Here is a 5944-nt window from a genome sequence, read left to right as displayed (position 1 = left end):
AGGAAAACTCTCCTTTCAGATACCTGCAGGGGGCGCTCTCTTCCTTCTCCGCTCAGTGGTCACCGTAGCACAGAGGCCTTCCCTATGAGTCCTATAAAATAGCAAAGTACCTACCCCTGCTTGGTTCCTTGCACTACTCTTACTTTTCTGTTCACTTCTTATAAAACTATGTTTATATTTACATGTTAATATATAATATATTTGTGTGTTTATCTATTTGGTTTCTGTGTGCCCACATCGAAGGTAAGCTCCATGAGAGCAGAGACCTTTCCTGTTTAGTGCTGTGACACTTAGACAATGCCTGGAGCCTAGCAGTCATGTAGGAAATATTGAGTAAGTTAATTAACGACTCGGTGCCCCATTGTTTTATACTACATTACCAAAAGTGTCAGAATAAGCTGAGAGCAAAAGAATCAGAATACTAAAGCTATTTAATAAGCATAACGTGTCTGGTAAACAAATTGTTTTTGACAGATGATTATTTTTATTAATCTAGTTTATGAGAATTAATGGTAAACTCTACTATTATGATTGTGAAGTTGTCAGTTCTTTGAAATCAGCAGTTTTGTCTAATAGCTTGAAGTATATTTAATCAGGTGTTTAAGAGATTAGAACTATTATATTTTTCGGATGAAATGAACCTTTTATTGTTATGTACCATTTATTCTTGATAACTGCTTCTGTCTTAAAATCCATTGTGTCTATTATTGTGCAGTTTCACCAGTTTTATTTTTGTTAATATGTCTTTTTTTTCTTTATAAATATTTCAGCTGTCTGTGTCCATGTGTTTGGGGGGTTTTTCTAAACAGTATATGCAGGGATTTTCCCACCATTCTAATCACAGTTTGTTTACATTTATCCACCTGTGCACCAGTTTTTTGTTCCATCTTTTTCTTCCTTCTGTTTAGTTTCTGAACTCATATTCATACATATATGACTGGATAAATAGATAGATTGATAGTCTGGCCAGAAGGTATCCAGCCATGTAATATGAAAAATAAGAGACATTTATTGAAGAAGATAGAAGATACAAGAAACATTGTACACAGAACAATGACGCTTCAGTCCCCTTCAAAGTAGGCACCTTGGGACCTCACAGAGTTCTCCCAATCGCCATCAGCTGCCCCATCATATTTTCCTGAATCTCATCAATGGTCTGAAATCTCTTCCCTTTCAAAGGTGATTTTAGTTTTGGGAAAAGCCATAAGTCGCAGGGTGCCAAATCTGGGCTGTATGGGGGCTGAGTCACCTGGGTGATTTGATGTTTTGCCAAAAAACTGTGCATGAGACATGATGCATGAGCAGGCATGTTGTCATGACGAAGCTGCCAGTCACCAGTTGCCCATAGCTGCAGCCTCCTGAATCATCCAGATAGTTTCCATGGAGGAAAGTTCAAGCTTAACACAAAATATGATGCCGATTCATTGCTCTGCTCACTCAGTCATTTTGAATGTGACAGCCACACTGTAAACATGCTCACTCAACAACGTCTACCGCCCTCACTAACTAGTACAGTAAAGACATCATTGTTCACACATGCGCACTCCAGTCCACTGTCCTTGGCTGCCAGGTTACATTGATGTTGCACAAACCGTTCTCATTATATTAACAATGATTGGACTTTTTCTGGACAGACCTTGCATATAAGAACAAAGATAACATATTTCTTTCTCCTATTTTGTATCCTTTAGAAGTTTTTTCTGCAAGAGTATTAGTAGTAGACCTTTTTCAAGCTTTGTCTGAAATTTACTTATTTTTCCATCACTCTTAAGTGATAGTAACCTGGTCATAGAAATCTAGATTTACACCTCTTTTTTCTCAATACTTGCAAAATGTCACTCCCCAGTCTTCTGAGAAGTCTGCCACCAGCCTAGTTACCATTCCTTTCTAAGTAGTCTTTGCTTTCTTTGGATGCTTTAAGTCATTTTCCTGGTCTTTAATATTCTTTAATTTCACAAGGATGTACCTTAATGTGAATTTAATTTATTCTGCTAAGGGATCATTGTTCTTTGTTTTTCACTGATTATGAAAAAATTCTTAGCCATTATATCTTCATATACTTTCCCCAGGAATTCTCTCTCTTTTGTCCTTCTGGAATCCCAATGAGATGCATATTGGCCACTGTAATATGTCTCTTATTACATCTCTTTCTTAGTGCTGGGAAATTTTCTCAGATCATTCATCCACGGCTGTAATAGTCTTCACTGGGGTCTATTCTGCAGGTTAGCACATCCGATTTGATTCTATGTCAAATACAAATATTCAATAATGTTTTCTTTTATATTTTAGATATCTCCTTTAAATAATTTATCATGCTTATTTTTTGCTTCTAAGTGATAATTTTCAGTACAAAGTTTTTGTAGCTTTGATTTTGCTATATGTTGTTGTCTATGGTTGTCATCTGCTGGTGATTGAACACAGTAGACCGTCCTTTATGTGTCCTGTATAATTGTAACATAGCGCTTTTCAGCCTAGTTTTTATCTGTGGCAGTCCTGGATAGCCTGAGTTAAGAGCTTGTCCTTTATAGAGATTTTTTTTTTGCATTTGCTTCTGTTAGATACTGTGGGGTTGTCACCAATCTATAGGCTTAAAAGGACACTGAGGGTGGCTGCCCTGTGCCCTGTACTTCATTCAGGTGGGGGCTCCTGGGGTGGTTGACGGTACTCCACTTTCCTGAACATTATTACAAATAAATTTAGAAATGTCTGTCTTCTGGTATCATAGAGGAGCCCATGGAAGATACCTACTATGAGGCCTCTTTTCAAATGTAATTATCCTGGGTGACTCCACACTGGTTGAGTTGCCCTTGTGGTGACCTTTATTGTCCTAGGACATATTTGTGTTACTTTTTCTGGTTGGATGTTCCCAGATTATTCAGTGAACACTGAGAAATCTCAATCTGATATAATATTTGGCCTCTGAATATAAATTCTCAGGCGACAGAGAGGGAGAGAGGTATACATGCATGTATGTATATTCACAGCACACACACACACACACACACACACACACACACACAATACAGTGTTTTGTCCTGAGTTTACACCAAACACAGACAAGGTTTCTTGTGTCGTCTGCCTTTGGGTGGATTTTCCTTCTCATCTTTTCATAAAGTATTCTATCCCTGTGCTTAGGTAAAATCTAGTCCCCTACAAGACCCTGTGCAAACTGGCCCTTGTTTGCTCCCTGGCCTCATCTGCTGCGACCACATTTCTCACGTTCATGCGTCAGTTCTCTTAGTCTCTTCTGTTTCTCACGTATGTCAAGGTTATGTTGCCGTTACCTCTCATGGAATGTTCACTCACCCCCACCGCCTAGATCTAGCTCTGCCTTATCATTCAGACTCACTCTTCTGCAAGACTGGGACATGTGGGGCTCAGTGTAAAATGAAAATACAGGGCCCCTTGTTAAAATTTGTCAAGACAGTGACAGCAGAGCATTAAACCAGGTGTAGGCTCTCCTAAGTGTGGGGCTCAATGTTACTTCGTTTTTCCCTGTTATGTCACTCTGGTATTTTTTTCTTTATGAAAATTACCAGTATATCTGAAATTATTTATTTGTTTACTTATTATCTATCTACACCTGCTAGAATATGAACTCTATGCAAACAGAGACTTCTGCATTGTTCACTGCTGTAGCAACTACAATAGTGCCTTGACTCAATAAATATTTTGTTTCTTTAATGAGCAAATAACTCAGTCCATTATTTTCTGTGTTACAGTCTACTTCAAGGCCAAATATATTTCAGAGGAACTTACTCTATCCTTAAAGCCAGAAATTCTCAAACAACATATGTTTTTAATAGATATAATAATAAATAATCATAATTTTAAAAGATTAGCTTGGAAGTAAGAAAAATATTCTTCCTCTTCAAAGAGTTAAAGATGAATAATAAGACCAAAAGAAAAAAGAAAGAAAAAAACCCTTAAACCTTAAATAGTTTTCATTTAAGTTCCGAAGAACATGTGAATGCAGATTTTATTTATTTTTTAAATAGCAATTTTATTTTCTTCTCCTTGGACTTCAAGTAAAACTCAATACTATTATGTGGACTTAAGCAGGTTTTATCACCTTGAAAATATCAGTGATATTGAAATTTATCATTAACATATTCTCTTGTCTCTAGAATTCATTATACCCTTGACCGAAGGACAGTCAATCCACTGTAGTCAGATAACTCAGTGCTTAGCCTCATAAGAGGAAATGCATTTGAACCCATTAACTTCTGTGGTTCCCTGTACTTATATTATTTTACAACTTTATCATAAAGTACTTTAAAACCTTTTTATGAATGTGTAAATTCTTTTAGACTAAAATTACTTTAAATCATTTCTAATTTGTTGCTTGGTTAATGTACGTTATTAAGTAAGCTTTTGTTAGTTCATTAGAACTAAGAAATAAGTTAATGATCCCCTCAGTAACAGCAGCTATGCTACTTATTAAAAATGTGGCAGTTGCCAGCTCTATTTCTTATTGCATTTTCTTTTCAAATTTAAGTTGTAAAGCCTAGAGTAGTTTTTTCTTTAATGCTGCTCCTGTTGCTTAGCTTTTTACTACGATGTGACAGGTAAAGTACAGGGGGTTTTAGTGAAGTACTTGGCATTATAGTTACGACAGTTAATACTGCCTCCACCCTATGAAAGGCAAAGCCGTGCCTGATCATCATCTTGGGTTTTATCTCTGCAACCTAGTACCTACTTTTCTTTTTTCTTTTTTAACGGAACATCAATTGCTTTGATAGAATCATTGTTACTTCTCCAGATTAACAGCCTTTAACAGTATAGACTATTCTTTCTGTTCATTACTGAGCTCTTTTTGGTTCCTAAATGTGTAGTTTTATTGAAATAATTCATCAGTGGGTTTTCTGGATAGTTATAGTCAGTGAAAAGTGACAGACTGTTTGAGTCTAAGGATCGCACCTATGTCTTCTCCAGCCATTCCTCTGCCATGTCCTGCCGTGGCAGACATTACTGATTACCCTCCTTTCCTAATGGGACTCCAAGCAGCCTGCGGCTCTCTGTTAAATACAGTAGTGATTTTGCACAAACTAGTAAATCCTAGATTCTAGTCCAGTCCTTTTATTATACAAATGAGGAAACTGAATCCCAGATATCTTAAATGATTTGCTAAAGTTTACAAAGCCAGTTAATGGCAGAACTGGGACAGGACTCCTAATTAAATCTTCTTTGTACAGCACTAATACTTTGGTGAATTTCTCTGCTCTAGTAGTCTTTATATTCCACAACCTGCCTTTTTAAATAATCTTAAAGAAAGAGAATGTCCCCAACTTAAATCTTACCTTTGTGCCAAGGGAAATTAGCCTAGCTCAGACCTCTCAAGTACACTGTCACGACTGCTACCTAGGCAGCCCCAGTTCTCCCAAGCCCCCTCTTAGCAACAGCCCTGCCAGATCAGACTTGGCATCAGCTGCATCCCTGTGCATATCATTCTCAGAAGAGTTTAGCCACACGTTTTTCTTCTTTTTACAGTTTTCATTCATAGCATGTCTGTACCAATTACCATTCTGCAAAAATGGTCTTAAAGGCTCTTAAAACATATGACTGGCTTGGGAAGCTAAGTGGCAGTTTTAGAGTTGCCTTGATTTTTTTTCATGTACTAAGAAGATTGGAATAGGTCCAAATAAATATTCCACGATACATACTGTGTATGTTTTCTCAGCAAGGACCTGTTTTTCATGGAACTGCTGGGCATCAATCTTCATTATGCATTTTGTACGTATCAAATGCTCCACTGCAGATCGAACAAACTCTTACTCTCAAGGATTCTGAGAGGTTACAAATTATGTTGTTATAAATTTGATCCTCACTGGGCCAATGAGCTGAAAATTCTACCATGTTTTTTTTTTTTTTTTTTTTTTTTTTTTTTCCGTGAGTCATGTAATTCAACCAACAACCCTCCTCGGTTGTCAGACTTAAGTAATGT

General features: G+C 37.0%; 1 protein-coding gene across 1 annotated transcript in view; it reads left to right on the top strand.

Annotated features, from left to right (window-relative positions):
- SLC2A13 (solute carrier family 2 member 13) overlaps positions 1–5944 on the top strand; it is a 293233-nt gene that overhangs the window by 261321 nt on the left and 25968 nt on the right. The window lies entirely within an intron of this gene.

The sequence above is a fragment of the Furipterus horrens genome, unplaced genomic scaffold (genome assembly GCF_987537825.1).
Source record: "Furipterus horrens unplaced genomic scaffold, mFurHor1.1.pri manual_scaffold_4, whole genome shotgun sequence".
NCBI lineage: Eukaryota > Metazoa > Chordata > Mammalia > Chiroptera > Furipteridae > Furipterus > Furipterus horrens.
Note: the sequence above shows the minus strand (reverse complement) of the source record. Positions and strands in the feature narration are given on the sequence as shown.